Source organism: Opisthocomus hoazin, chromosome 15, assembly GCF_030867145.1.
Source record: "Opisthocomus hoazin isolate bOpiHoa1 chromosome 15, bOpiHoa1.hap1, whole genome shotgun sequence".
NCBI classification, from domain to species: Eukaryota; Metazoa; Chordata; class Aves; order Opisthocomiformes; family Opisthocomidae; genus Opisthocomus; species Opisthocomus hoazin.
This window is the reverse complement of record NC_134428.1, coordinates 14,462,461-14,477,323: the sequence shown is the minus strand read 5'-3', so window position 1 is coordinate 14,477,323 and position 14,863 is coordinate 14,462,461. Positions and strand designations below refer to the sequence as shown.

At 52.3% G+C, this 14,863-nt stretch overlaps 1 protein-coding gene across 2 annotated transcripts in view; it reads right to left on the bottom strand.

Moving 5' to 3' along the window:
- The window catches only part of LOC104333678 (ankyrin repeat and fibronectin type-III domain-containing protein 1), a 257,291-nt gene extending 246,150 nt beyond the window's left edge, over positions 1-11,141 (bottom strand). For both annotated transcript variants that reach the window (XM_075436763.1, XM_075436764.1), the window contains exons 1-4: positions 11,088-11,141; positions 10,535-10,661; positions 5,761-5,903; positions 4,560-4,686 (exon numbers count right to left, since the gene is read on the bottom strand). The gene's annotated coding sequence lies outside the window, so the exon portion shown is untranslated. The remainder of the gene's footprint in view (positions 1-4,559; positions 4,687-5,760; positions 5,904-10,534; positions 10,662-11,087) is intronic.
- Between the last annotated feature and the right edge of the window lie 3,722 nt (positions 11,142-14,863).

Sequence of the window (14,863 nt, the reverse complement as noted above, 5' to 3'; positions counted from 1 at the left end):
ACATTCCTCAGCAAGCAGGCTGGTAGCACTTTCCTGAGGCTTCCTCTGACCCTGGCCAGGGCCCAGCAAGTACAACTAAAGCAAATATATTTTGAACAAAATTAGCCCTTAGGCTCATCTGGTAGCTTTCACCAGGCCTGCTTTCCCAGCCCAGAGCTAATCCATCATGAAAGCATCACCACCGATTTTGAGGGGCTTTGGCTCAGTCCATGAATTTTAACACACATCTGCCCCCTCGCACAGGCCAGCACTGCAGGCCAAAATTCTTCTTCAGACAGAGCTTTTATCCTCAAAATGTCCCCCAAGTTTCAGCCAGGCTGCTCTTTGAGCCGGCACATTTCACTCAAGAAGATGCATTCCCACATCTCCCCGCTGCTGAATCTTGCTTTGCCGCTGTTGGTTTGGGAGCCGTACGCACAGACGGCTGCATGGCACAGACAGATAGGCAGGGCTGAGCGCGCCGAGAGCCGGACGCTCGGCAGCAACAGCGAGGCAATGGGCACGCACTCGGGATGCTCCTTAAGAGTGGAAGGGGGACAGTTTCAATCAACCCAATACAAGATGGCCCACAGACCACAGCATCAGGCACAGTGTTTGTTGTTTTGTTGTTTTTTTTCATTGTTAGGTTTTGTAAGCTATAACAGCTCTATTTTCCCTTAATTGGTGCAATTGTTTTTAACCCTGCTCGTGGAGCCACGTTGCTATGGTTACCCCGCACAAGCCTCAGCCAGCGAGGTGTATTTTTAGAATTGCTAAAATACACGTCTCTAACAGAGCTTTTCTGTACAGAGCTCTCCTTGTTCTATGACACAGGAATTAAGGGCATTCAATTGAATTAAAACGTGGGAAATTCAAAACCAATTAAAGCGGAGGCCTATGGTGCAGCTGGAGGGCGGCTCGAATCCCCATGGTCCAGGATGCTGTGGGGGGATGTGGCCTTCCCCCACTGCCCGGAGGCAGGTCCAGGGCACGGCTGAGGCTACAGCCTCACCAGGACCACAGGATGTGGCACAACAGCTGAGATGACCAAGTGCTGCAACGGATGGACATGAGCTCTGTGGGACAGTGAGGAGGAGGAGTTGCTTGGAGTGCCTGGGGTTGTGCCTTAGGACAGCTGATGAGCCAGTTGAGAGCTTAAGTCTCAGGGTTGGGGGACAGATCAACACAGGTGACATTGTTGTGGGTGTCTGCAAGAGACCACCTGATCAGGACAAAGCAGATGAGACCTTCAGACAACTGGAAGAAGCCTCCCAGATCCCAGCCCTCATAGCAGACTCGAGCAACCCCAATATCTGCTGGAGGAACACCACAGCAGGGCTGAAGCAAGCCAGGTGATTTCTGGAGAGCACTGATGGCAGCTTCCTGACACAGGAGACAAGGGGCCAGTGAAAAGAGACACTCCAGTACGCACAAACAAGGAAGAACTAGTTAGGGATGTGAAGATCATAAGCAGCCTTGGCTGCAATGGCCATGAGATGGTAGAGTTCAGGATTCCAAGAAGAATGAATAGGACAACAAGCCTGCAGACCACAGCCAGGACTCCAGGAGAGCAGACACTGGCCTGTTCAGGGACCTGCGTGGAGGAACCCCCTGGAACACAATCCTGTAGAGAACAGCAGTCCAGGATACCCAGCTGATTGTCATGGATCATGCTCTCCAAGCTCAAGAACAATCCATCTCCATTTCCTGGAAATCAAGCAGTCGTGGCAGGGGGCCTGCACAGATGAGCAAGGAGCTCCTCACTTATCTCAGACATTAAAAAGAAGTACACAAAGGGCAGGAGCAAGGGCATGTGACCCAGGAGGAACAGCAAGGCATTCAGTCTGTCCCAGAGGGTTGTGCTGCCATTCAGAAGACTCTTGACAGGCTGGTGAAGTGGGCCAGCAGGAATCTCATAAAGCCCATCAAGGAGAAATATCAAGTCCTGCAGCTGCCGCTTCCCTGCACCCACACCAGTGCTTCTGAGCCCAGGGACTAGACCACCAATACCACCACCTTACATCACCAGTATGCAGCTTTTTCTCTGTTCTGCATCTTGAATTGATTCACCAGAGGAGAGCCAGAACAAAGGTATGGGAAGAAGCAGGAGGGTTACCACAGATCAGCAATCACAGCCTCAGTCTGTTGGTCTGGAGCTTTCCCAACACAGCCAAGCAGCAGCAGAGGAGCAGGTCCATGCAGCAGTCAAACCTCCAGAGCCAGATTTGCAACCTACAGACATGGCATCAGCTACACAAACTTGTAATCAAGTATTTCCTCCCACCGGTTCTTATTTAGGGAGAATTCCATTAGATTGTCACCTCCAACACCCCACGCAGGTGGGGGGGGGAGTACTGGTGGAGCAGTAGACCCAGCAAGCCCCCTGTGTACTCTGGACAAATGATACTTCACTGTTCATGACCAGTTAGACAGGCAAACCTGATTGCAGCCCTCAAAGTGCCTCAGTTCCAACACACCTGGCACCTCTCCAAGAGAGAGACACTAGTCAATATCAATTCCCTCCATTTCAGGGGAAAAAAATACATCTGAACAGAGCCAGAAGGAAATACTAGGAAGGAAATGGAAAGTATAGCAAGAATTAACAATATTTTAGCTGAAGTCAGCAAGTGGACTAAGGGGAGGGAAAGCTGGGGGCTCCAGCACGAACTCATTGTTTAGCAGAAAGTCTCACAGAGAAGGACAACTTCAGTGCAAGCTGCTGAGCTGCGTGCACTCAAAGAGCCTGACCCAGGTTCTTGTGAGGACTCATCAAGTAGAAGGGAGAGCACAAAGAACTGGAGACCACAGGGCCAGCAAGAGCCATTCCCCACACCGACTCTGTGGTGCTGCAGTTCTGCTCTTCCTCTACCCTGCTCCAGAGGAGCTGCCAGGCGGATGCTGGAGAAGAACCACTCACCTCCGGCACATACATGTGGGATAGTCAACTTCGGCCTGAATTTTGATCAGAAGCTACACTCCAACTCTGTTTACAGGTATGAATCTACTGAGGGAGACTGAGGGCATGGTAGGTCCTGTGGTCTCACAGCCCACCCCGTGTTCCCCTGAGCAAGGCACAGGAAAAGGTGCCTGCTGCTGCCCCTCACCACAGCTCTTCCCTTGCTGTGCAGCAGCTGAATATGCAGAAGGCACATGCACCACCATCACACCTGTAAGAAAAAGCACGGCCTGCTGACAATCATTTCTCCTGAGCCAGGTCAGCACCACAGCAGCAGCGCTCAGCACCCAGTCCTCTCACGCTGTACTCAGCCCTGCCCATCCACCCTGGCCACCACAGGCTGCCTTTTCAGGAACACACTGCTGACATCGGGGCCGGGGGGCAGGGAACAAACACACAAAGAAAAGATACTAGAGGCTCAAATACCTAGGAGGACATTTTCTGTTTTAGAGAGCAGATGTATTTGACAGCCCCTGGGGTCTTGACAATTTACATAGATTAAAAACGGAAGAGTTCGGAGAGACACCTAGCATGCTGCACGTCAAATGGGATCGCAAAAGTGAGAACAGCATCAGAGTCCAAAGATGTTCCTGCTGCTAATGCTTCTCTGAACACTCCTAAGGACAGTTCTTTACAGAATAGCCATGCTATGGACCATGATCATTCCTGGTTGAAGCTGGGTTCCGCCAGCTTCACTCCAGGTGCACTGCGCATCTGGAAAGATGCCTTCCCAAAATAATCTGCACAATTCATTTCAGAGTTGGAGAAGTCTGCCAGCAGCTATATTCACGCTGTCCCATCTCTTTCATAAGGACATGAGTAATTATTGAGCACGCTAGCTACTAAAACTGATTAGAGCAAAACAAACTAATTTTATTACAAGGCAATGATCTGACCTCGTTAACAATGTAACTCAGTAACAATATTTTTCTCTTACACAGTGATGTTTTTCATTAGATCTCAAGCTGTTTTATAAAGGAGCTCAGTACATTCCTGTGAACCCATTTTGCATAGCAGGAAACTCAAGCCAGCAGCCGCATATCCAAGAGCACTTTTGCCCGACAAGCAATCTGCATCCGATGCTGTAAGCAAGCATGGAAAAACACCACCCAGCCCGGCCAGAAACAATAGCCCCAGGTGCCGGTGTGTGGAGCAGCCTCCCCCCATGCCTCTTCAAAGCAGGCACCAGGACAAACAGGTACGCCTCAGCCAAGGCAGTTCCCTGCCAGACCTGCAGAGCATGTTTCCTCCTCCTTAAGTCACAATTCCAAGTCTCATCTCTTCTTTCTGAATGAAGAGAGCAACTTTGGACATCCAGACTCACTGTAAAGCCTCACAGCAGTTAGATTTTGCCATTCTATGAAATTTCACATCATGGTTATTAACCCCAAGAAACACTCCATGGAGGCGACCAGCAGGTTGCTGGAGCTCTCGCACACTTCCCCTCTTTTAAGCGTCATCAGCCACAAAGTAAACCTACCAGCTGCCCTTGAGTCAGTCCGCTCTTACATGAGGGAGCGGCACACTGGCAAGGATCCTTCCTAATTACTTCCATGAAGAGCCACCTCCCCAGATTATGTTTTCCTCTTTGGGAGGATTAGCACATTTAACATGGTAATCTCACCTCTGCTACAGCGTAATGCGCAGACACTGCCAGGAGTCCCAAACAGGGGTACACCCACGTTCACTCAGCACATACCAGCTTCAGAGCCTGAGGAACAAGCCACTCCAGCAAGGACGTCTTCTCACGCCTGGGAAGGAGAAGATACAGTCTGTCAGGTATTGAAGACGAAGCAGAGGGAAGACTCTGCTGAATGACACCCTAAGGGTTGGGACATGAATCCTGCTGCTCAGCGGGGAGAGGGGTTGAGACCCCAGTGGGTAGCAGCAGGCAGACTGGGAAGCAGGCTGCGGCACAGGGGGGGTTTAAACACTCCTCGCTCAGCATCATCTGCAGCCAGTGTCTGATTTAACCCACCCGGCATCACCAAGTCATCTGTTCACGGGGACGCACACCACCACCTATGCCACAGTCACAACACAGCTCGCACTTCAAGGCCAAGTAGAGGTTTTCCTCTGCACTTTCAGCAGTAGGGACAAAAAGACCTCAAGATACCGCTGCCACGTAACACACACACACACACCATCCACCACCTTTCCCTCTGCCCGGCAGCCAAAAGCCTCCCAGCACTTGCTAATCACTAACTAACAATGTCTTACAGCTCTGCTCCTGGGGACCTGGGAAAAACAGTTCTCCCCATCTCATAGATGAGGAAAAACCAGCACAAAAGGAGACGACTGTTTGTGGTCCCCAAAGGCTACAGGCATGTCTGGAGCTCAGTGACTCCAGGCAGATCGCTGGCCACCTGCAAACACACATGGCATTGCAGGGTTGCATCTAGTAGGGCAGACTGCATGCCTGCATCTGCTCCAAAGGGGATTTTTCGTGTGCCTGAGCCTTGCAGTCCCCATCAAAGTCTGACACACAGGTTAATGAGCAGCACTGATATACTCAAAAAAATGCATTTAAGGAAGCTAATAATCCAGTTTCCCCTCTGTACTTCACTGTTAGAAAGGGATGTGTTTGCAGTAAAATTGCAGAGAAAAGAAGAGGTCCGATCTAAGAAGCTCGAGCACAGCCAGAGGGCAACAGCCCTCTTCCCATTTTAATGGAACACCAATATACGGTAGAGGGGAACTTGCAAGGGAAAGCAGCAGAACTAACATCTGAGGGACTTCTGGGGTCTCTTGTCCATATGTGTACATTCTTAGCATTCTACAAAACACTAAATGCAAGACAGGCAGCTGCCGTGTCGGACTCTTACCACTTGCAGGGTCACACTTGTGGGCAGCTCTCCTGGCATCACTTTGGATGCTCTGAGAGGCAGAGTCATCCTCTACCCCAGCTGAGTCCGCAGCACTGCACAAACACTAAGCAACTGGAGATGATGCTCTCCCCAGATACCTCCTGTAAAAAAAAAAAAAAAGAGCAAAAACTGGGTTTTACACTGCGTACATTACATCACACATCCACAAAATCAGCCTGGATACTGGCACCACAATGACTTGCTTGCACAGGGTGTTCACCTGGGTGCCCTGTAACCCACAGCAGCTGCAGGAGGAATGGGACAAGTCCTTAGGATGACAGGCAGGTTCCTGCCTCTCATTTGGGAGAGGACTTACAAATGCTAACCCCAAAGCACCCAGAACAGGGACAGCACAGACACTACAACCCCAGGAAGCTAAAGGAACAGTAAGGGAAGAGATGACAGCTCAGTGACAGCTACATCAATGCACAAAGAGCAATGCTGCATCTGCCAGCACGCTGTTCAGCACAGCAGGACCAGACCCCAGCAGCCAGTCGCCACTGCCAGTGGAAGATCAGAGGAGCCCAGGGACCAAGGGGCTCAGGACCAAGCAGACCCCAGCCTCCATCATTTTAGCATTCCATTTTTCTTCTGAAGCTACTTCTCGGTGACTACCAAAATGCTTCTTTAAGTCTGAAGGCCCTTGTGCCTTGGTGTCTCTTCATGAGCTTCACAGCCATCAATATAAAACAATCCTACTAAATTCTCCCAGTTCCCCTTTTCAACTCCACTCTCATGCAGATGCAGACTCTCTGAAGCAGAGGATCTCAGCCCAGGACCCAAGCCTTATTCCACACTAAATAAGCTCTGCCAGACATCCAAAAAAAAAGATCATGTCAGTCATTCTGCTCCAGAGCTAGAACTCACTGCTTCTCAGCACGGAAAACTACATTTCCTACATGTAGCTAATGCATAAAAAGCTTTCAAAGGTCAAAAAAATGAAGCCATCAATTTATCACAAAAAGTAACTTCCTATTAAAGTTTTTGAAAGCTTGGGCTGTCTAGTGCGAACACTCCACCTAGAGCAAGCTGTGCCAGACCCATTCACCCAGGACTGCGAGCGACTCTCAGCATCACCACTGCAGCCTGACTCGGCTGCTGCCATGTCTGGTACCACCGAATGTCAGCCATCGCTTCAGAGGGGACCCAACCACAAGACCATGGGTGGTACAATCCCCCCTGCCTGTGCCGGGGATCTTGGCAGAGCAGACGCTCACTCCCCAGAGAGGGGGTGCCTGTGCTCTTGCTCTGTCTTTCCTACAGGCACCATCCCGGAGCAAGGTCACCCACGGGGTGATCCCAGCCGATCACATCCTGTCCCCTGCCCTCAGTGACACCAGGTAGCTGAGCAAAGCACAGCCTGAATGGCATCCGAGCACCAGCATGCACTGCCAACCCTACCTTCAGGGAGGGAGAGGAGCAGCAAGCAAGTCAGACAGCCCCAGCCACAGACGCCCCTCTCCCATGCCACCCAGGAGCCAAAGAGGAGCAGAGATCACAGTAACTGGTTCCACCTGATCAACAGCATCCAGCCCAGCCTGTCACTCTGCCCCAGACAATGCTGTCCCCCAGCTCTGTGCTCATCCTCCAGCTACATGGCCTTTCTTGCATCCCCAGAAAAACAAGCAGGGCCCTGGCTCTCAGAGGGAGGCCACGATTTGGCCCATGTGCTCTCATTCTGATCCGAGACACATATAACTGTGGTTTTGAGACAACCACATAAAAATAGTGAGAGGGTCCAGCAGCATTTGCTGAGCAGACAGACATGGGGATGCAGGAAAGCAGCAGTCCCAGGGCAGCAGGGTCGTGGGGCTGCCCAGGGCCAGGAGCCACAGGGGCTGACACTCGTCCCTTCCTGCTCTAGGGCCTATAGCCCCCAGCAAACAGGGTGTAGCATCTTACACAGCCTCAGCAGAATACAGCATCACTCACTTGCCACAGTTGACCACAAAGATGTCGTTTCACATCTCAACATAAAAGCAAGGAGAGTCTTGAAACAGGTCAGAAGGGAAGGGTAAGAACAGCCTGGAGGGGATGCAGGCTGTAAGGAGGAGAAACTCCACCCCAAGCCAAGCACAGCCCTGGCCCTCGCAACCGCAGACACTGAGTTTGGCCCAGGGCTGGTGAAGCAGCCAACACACCATTTCTGCTTCTGGGAGAGACACAAGCCCCCACAAGCAGCAGCTGCAGCTGTGCCCCCAGCACTGCGGCAGCCAGCAAGCAGCCAGGCACTGCCAGCGGTGCACCAAAGGGCATCCTGTGCCCTCGCCAGCTCCTGCTGCCGGGAGCCAGGGTGGACGGGGCTCTTGGTTATGCTTTGGCTCAGCTCCCTGCCACAAGCGACATCCCCTGCAGTTGTATTTCCAAGCGCTGCCCGGGTCTCCCCAGCCACGCCACGCTGCTACCGGCTCCAGACAGAGTCCGTCCACCGCTCGGAGGGTAGCGGAGCAGTGCGGGCTGCCAGCCCCTACCTCTGCCCCACACTGCTCCCCCTGCAACACCCAACATCACGATGCTGCGAAGTGGAGGGCAGTAAGTGAATCACTGTGGTTGAGCTCTGTGCAAATGACAATCGTTTGCCCTCTTATAAAAACTAAATCCATAAAGCTAACAAAAAGAGTGTTTGCTCTCAACTTATAATTAACTGAGGTAAAGGGCTGATAATTAAAAGACCCATTGCCATACTGACTGCCACACTGAGCATAACATCTTGCCCTTTTCTGACCACTGATTTAATTATCCTGTAGGAACACACAAAACATCGTCACCGAATTCTCATCTAAATGAACATCAAAATGCAACTTGCTCCCCACTAACACAGAATCATAGAATGGTTTGGGCTGGAAGGGACCTTATAGATGACCCAGTTCCAACCCCCCTGCCATGGACAAGAACACCTTCCACCAGCCCAGTGTGCTCAAAGCCCCGTCCAACCCGGCCTTGAACACTACCAGGGATGGAGCAGCCAGAGCTTCTCCGAGCAACCTATGCCTCACCACCCTCATAGTGAAGAATTTCTTTCTTGTATCTACTCTAAATCTACCTTCTTTCAGTTTAAAACCACTACCCCTTGTCCTATCACTACATATCCTTGTAAAAAGTCCCTCTCCAGCTTTCTTGTAAGTCCCCTTTAAGTACTAGAAGGCTGCAATAAGGTCTTTCCGGAGCCTTCTCTTCTCCAGGCTGAACAGTCCCCCAAAATCAAAAACATCACGGCAGATGTCACTTGAGAAATTTATGATAGCTCCTCACACTGTACAGGGCAGGAGATGCTGCAGCCCAAAAGAAGCTGTTCTCCTGGAAGACAACAAGATTACACACCTTTCCTTGCAGAAGCTCTAGCCCTTCTGCAGCGTGGAGCAACCTCACCAAAAGCATTTGGATCCCCTACACCTCCAGCCCCCTGTCCCTGCACTGGAGACCATCCGAGACTAGACATGGCTCCAGTGTGCAAACACAAACAGACTGTAGGTGCTCTGGGTCTGGGAAGCACTGGGAACAATTGTCATTACCATCAAAATAGGTGTGGATTTTTGATTAGCAGAAGGGGAGAAGGAAAGACATAAGCTAATTCATGCAACTATTCTGAGAAATATCAAGTTCTCATAACTTCAGATAAGAAAAGTAACTTTAAAAAAAATATATCAACAAAGACCATCTTTGGTGGGGTGAAAGCTACAAAGGTCAACTTTCAGGTCCCAGGGACAGGCGGGGATAAGAAATTTCCCACCTAACAGCACTACCTTTTAGGGAAGAAAAACAGCTACTCGGCAAGTTCCAAACTCCTCAAAATGCAGGACAACTTCCAGGGACTATGTGGGAGTTCTCAGTACCGCAATAAAATTAATTCAGGTAAGTAAAGCAAAACAGCTGCACTCTAGAGGATGACACCATCAGGGGAAGCCCAGGTTTCAGATGAACAAAGCAACTTTCCTTGGATTTAATTATTTCTAGGGTTACTGTTTGACAGGTAAAATATTTACAATAAAGGAAGACAAATAGCTCCCTCCCTATTTTACTGCTATAATTATCAGTTGAGAGCAAGAAAAAGTACCCGTGGGGAAAAGATAGTGAGGATAGGCGAGCTGCTCCAAGCACCACACTCTGCATTCCCTTTTGAAGGGGAACAGAGAGGAAAGCTGAGCATGAGATGGACACAAACCGGTCCTTCACTTGCACGCTTCTCAGCAAGGCAAGCATGCATCCAGCCAGCCCAAGGGCCAGCCAGCCCCAGGTTACTCATCCCCACGTTTAAGCATCATGCTCACTCCTGGCCTAAAGGAATCAATGTCCAGCACTCACCACCTCTGCCCGTTTTCTTTAAAAAGACATATAACTTCTCGCTCTTATTCAAGAACAAGCTTTTTAAGAAGCACATCTAGACATACTGTATTCTTCGGAGAGCTATTTCTGCTGGTTTGGCTGGCTGAATTTCAATGCCACCTGTATGAGACCTTTTCTTGTTCCCCCATCCTCAGATAAACCTGAGGAAATCCAACTTTCAGAACCAGAAGAGGAAAATCATCTGCAGGGGGACAAAGCAGAGCTCAGAGCTGCTCCACACTGTGATGACCCACGGCTGCAGGAGCCAGGACTCCCTCCCCAGGACACCAGCTGGCAGGCTGGGAAGAAAACAGCGTGCTGCTACCATCGTGGCCTCACTGGATCTCATATTTTCTACTGAAACACCCACAAAAATATAAGAAAAAAAAGCCCTAGCGATAGAGTTAACCTGTCAGACGAGGAAGCCTCAGGGCTCACAGCAATGCGCCGGGATTACTGCAGGACCCGCTGAACGCAGCATTCAAAAGAGCAAGTCTCCTCCAAAACCAAGGCAGCCACCGAGAGAAAGGTATCACCTGCAGAAGTGAAGACCCGGTGAGAAAAGAAGGCGCCGGCGCCCGCCCCTCACCGCGCTCCCTGGGCAGCACCGCCCGGCCCGCTCTTCCCAGCCCAAAGCACTGAAATCGAACAGCAAAACAGCATTGCAAGAGCATGAAGTAATCCCACCCCTGCAGTTAGTGTTTTCCTATCCAATTAGCTACTCCAAGTGTAAGGGGAAAACGCGAAGGAGGGAAAAGAAAAGAAAAAAAAAAAAAAAGAAAAAAAAAAAAAGGCGTGCTGCAAAGCCAAGAGATGTTTTGTAACTCCCGGGCTCCTGCAGCACAGCCCTGCGCTCCCACCGGCCACGGGCGAGGTGCAGGGAACCCCCGGGGAAGGGGGGAGACAGAGAGAAGGGGGGAGAAAGAGAGAAGGGGGGGGGCTCCCCACCGCAGCCCGCTCACTTGCTCCGCCGTCCCTCGGGCCCTTCCCGCGGCGCAGCCGGCCCAGACGCCGCGGGATGCAGCCGGGAAGCCCCGGCGCGGCCCCGCTCCCGCCGGCGGCGGAGGGCAGCGGGTTGCGGCCGCGGCCCGGGGGAGGCGGCGGAGGAAGCGGGCGGAGCGGCGGCACCGGGAGCCACCCCGGCCCGCCCCGCCCCGCCCCGGGATGCTCGGCCGCCGGGAGGGCCCGGGGGGGGACCCGGCCGGCCAGCCCCGCCCGCCGCGGGGACGGCGCGGAGAGCGGCGGGAGAGCCGGTGCCCGCTCCTGGCGAAGCCCCCCGAGCCCGCCCGGGAGGGGGGGGGTCTGTGCAGCGGCGCTTACCGTGACTCAGCTGAGTCGGGAACTCGCTGCTCCGTTGCAATTCATCCCCTCGGTTTAACCAAACCGGTCTGAAACGGCTCCTCACAGCGCTGCACCGGCGCTCCGAGGCCAGGGGAGCCTGCCGGCCTGCGTGCCAGCGGCTGTGGGGCCCCGCAGCCGGGCAGGTGCCCCCGCAGGCAGGGCCAGTGGCCCCCACCCGCGCTGCCCGCTCCCCACACTCCCCACCCGCGGGGCAGGCTGCCGGGCAGGAATCTCCCCGCCGCATTTTTTAGTTCTGGAGTGGTTGCGCCTGTAACCTCGAAGTCAGGGGCCGTCTGCTAGAGCAGGATGGCTGGAAAAAGTGAAGCACTGTCCTAAGCTGGATGCTTCTTTCTAACCACGGGAACCCACTGTGCTGAGAAACACACGGACACGGGACGCTGTGGACTGCAGGCAGGGCACACGCTGCTCTGCAGGCTTGGGTGTGAGGTCTCACGTGCATCGAGGCAGCATGCCAGCCCCACAGTTCTGATGGCTTGGGGAATCCTGCTACCCCAAGAGAAGCCAGAGAATCAGAGCCACAGTACCTCTCCAACATTGCAAACTCCTTTTTGAGGGCTGATGCTCTTCCCCATGTTCCCTCAGTCCCTGCTGATCATCCCTCCCCTCCCTACTTGCCCTGCTTTTCTCTGGCGATGCAGCTGGAGCTGATGATAACGCTCCCCAGCTGCAGCCTGCAGCCACCAGCCTCTGCACCCCTCTGCCAGCTGCCCGCAGGCACCCACAGCCAGCCTGCCGCGCTGCGGGGGGGCACCGCATGCACCGAGGCACGGGGGACCCGAGGGGCAGACAGCTCTGGCAGGTTTGGGGGTGCTTCATGCAGCGCTGCTTGCTGAGGGGCTGCACAGCCCTCGTGCACCAGCGCCACGTGCAGCAGCTTTGCTGCCCGCCTCGCTGACAGACCCTGGTCACCACCGCTTCCCGGCAGCTCAGGGATGCAGTGCCACGTTGCTGCATGATGGCAAGCTGCAGCTGGCTTTCACCTGCTGCTGTGCTACCCCAGACCGATCTGCGGTGATGCAAGTGGAAGCAGGGTCAGGCGCTCTCCATGCAGCCTCACCAGTCAGCCCAACACCTGGCTCTGCCCAGTCGTTGCCCTCCGTGCCCTGCAGAGCCTCGGCTGCTGCAGACGGGGCTATCTCAGCATGGGGGCCAGCTGCACGGGCACTGCACAGGGTGGGGCGGGAACCACGGGAGGGTGGGTGCACACACAGTGCCTTCCTTGACAAAACGAATGGGTGTTAAATCCAGAACGTACTATATACATCTCTGTTAAATTCAGGCAAGGAACTGCCTGAATCTCCTGTGTTCTTCCCATTGGTATTTTGTGTACAACCACCTGCCATGCTGCAGGGCCACAGAACATTTAATTCAAGTTAAAAAATTCTAAGAACGCTCAAACAGTGAAGATTTGTATAATCAGCCTCTGCTGCCAGCAGAGGTTTATGTGACTGCCTTTCATTAGCAATGCCCCTAACATCAGGCTTTGCCTGGTGATTTGGAGACTAAGACTTCTGTAATTCACCAGCCAAGCTGCCCAGAAGCACTCAGAGATAAAGGTGCTTCTGTACCACACAAGGAGTGTCCCACAAAACGCTGCATCAGCATTAACCTTTGGGCTGGAAACAGCAGTGCCTCATCAGTCCATCTCCAAAACAGCATCAGCCTCACACCTGGCATTTGGCAAAACACAAGCACACAAAGTAAACTATGTAATTCAGTAGGGGAAAAAGCATACTCTAGGACTAAGAAGGAGATACTGAAGTGAAAATACCTCCTGAGAAAGGCAAATGCATTTTGTTTTGTATGATTAAACAGAAAAAAACTCATGATAGGCCCACATCTGGCAGAGGAACTGTGGTATGAGCTGAGCTCCCAAGCCAAAATGCTTGAGGCATGCTCTGAATAAGGAAGGAAAAACGCTTTCCCTTCTCCGTCAAGAGCACCCTTGATGCAAAGCCTCAGAGCCAAGAGAGGGCTTGTGGGGTAAAGCGGCTCCTCACGAGGACTCGGGCTGAGCAGCTGTGCTGCGAGAGGCTGAGCCCAAGCCTGCAAACGCAGCACGGAGCACAGGTCCTGAGCCACACCGCACTTGCGCAGTTAATACTTACAGCATGTAAAGAAGGCGCCGTTCCTTTCTGCACTGACTCTGGCAACAGCCTTCCCCGGGCTTCTCTGCAGCTGTGGGGTTGCTGCGAGGAGGAGGCCGTGAGGTGAGTGGCAGCAGTGCACAGCTGCCCTGTCTGGAGGTCCAGAACCACGGTGTCCTGAAAGCCAACGGATGCAGAGCTCTCAGGACAAGCAGAAGGAAATGCCAACGGGCTTTTTGGCTTAACTGAGTTCTAGTAGTGATGACTCTTGCATCAAATGTTGCCAGTGGCCACTCTGCCTTAGCAGGAAGCAGAGGCTGCTGCAAAGGCACATCATGGTGTCACTAGCATCCTTCTCCCCCATAGCACTATTCCTGCTTTTGATGGCTTCTACGCACAGTCAGACAAACGGGCTCTTAACCTCTCTTCACACAGCTCTAAATCAGCTGTGAAACACTGATCTACCAGAAAAATGAGCTATAACTAATGCTGAAAGACTATCTTTCCAGTTCTCTATATTGGTTATGAAGAGCGACGATTCTGTAATAGCAGGGCAGCTTCATGGACAACAGTCTTCCGGAGTATGCTGCCCTTTCAGGGTCAGGACGCCAGCTATGCTTTAAATCACCGGACAGCGTGTGAACAAGGCTAACAACACTAACTTCAACACTGACATTTTGCACCTACAAGGCCAAATCCTGCCCTGGCAGTAGAGCTCCAAGAAACCTGGTGCATGTGCACTCCTGTTTATCATGCTTCAAACCATCAGCCCCTGCCTGGGGTTGCAGATGAGACGATTACAAAAAAAAAATGATCCCATTTGATACACCTGCTTCACTTCTGGGACAGCTACTGGGCCTTATCTTCTGCTCATCAGTGATTGCACCTTCATTACAAGGCCTCCTTCATATGAACTGGCTGTCTATGGTTTGAAGACTAGCTATAAAAACCTTGTCTTACCCCTCCTTCTGCAAAGGCGTCCAGGTCCAGGACTTCAGGCACAGCTGATGAGCACAGTTTGTAATTAAGGTAACTCCTAACGAGCTGACACAAGATGCAGGAGTGGATGGTACTTGCTTTATGAAGCCCTCATCAAAGAGCCATGCTTTCTGGTTGGAGAGCATAATTAACAATAATTTCTAAAAAATCAAGTTCAAGTTGATGAAAAATGCCAGGTGTGACAGCTCACGAGTGTTAAGCTATCTCGTGATCTGCAGCACAGACACAGCATAAACCCAACACAGTGTCCCTCCTGCCCAAGCAGAAGTACTTTTCTTTATTTCCCAGCA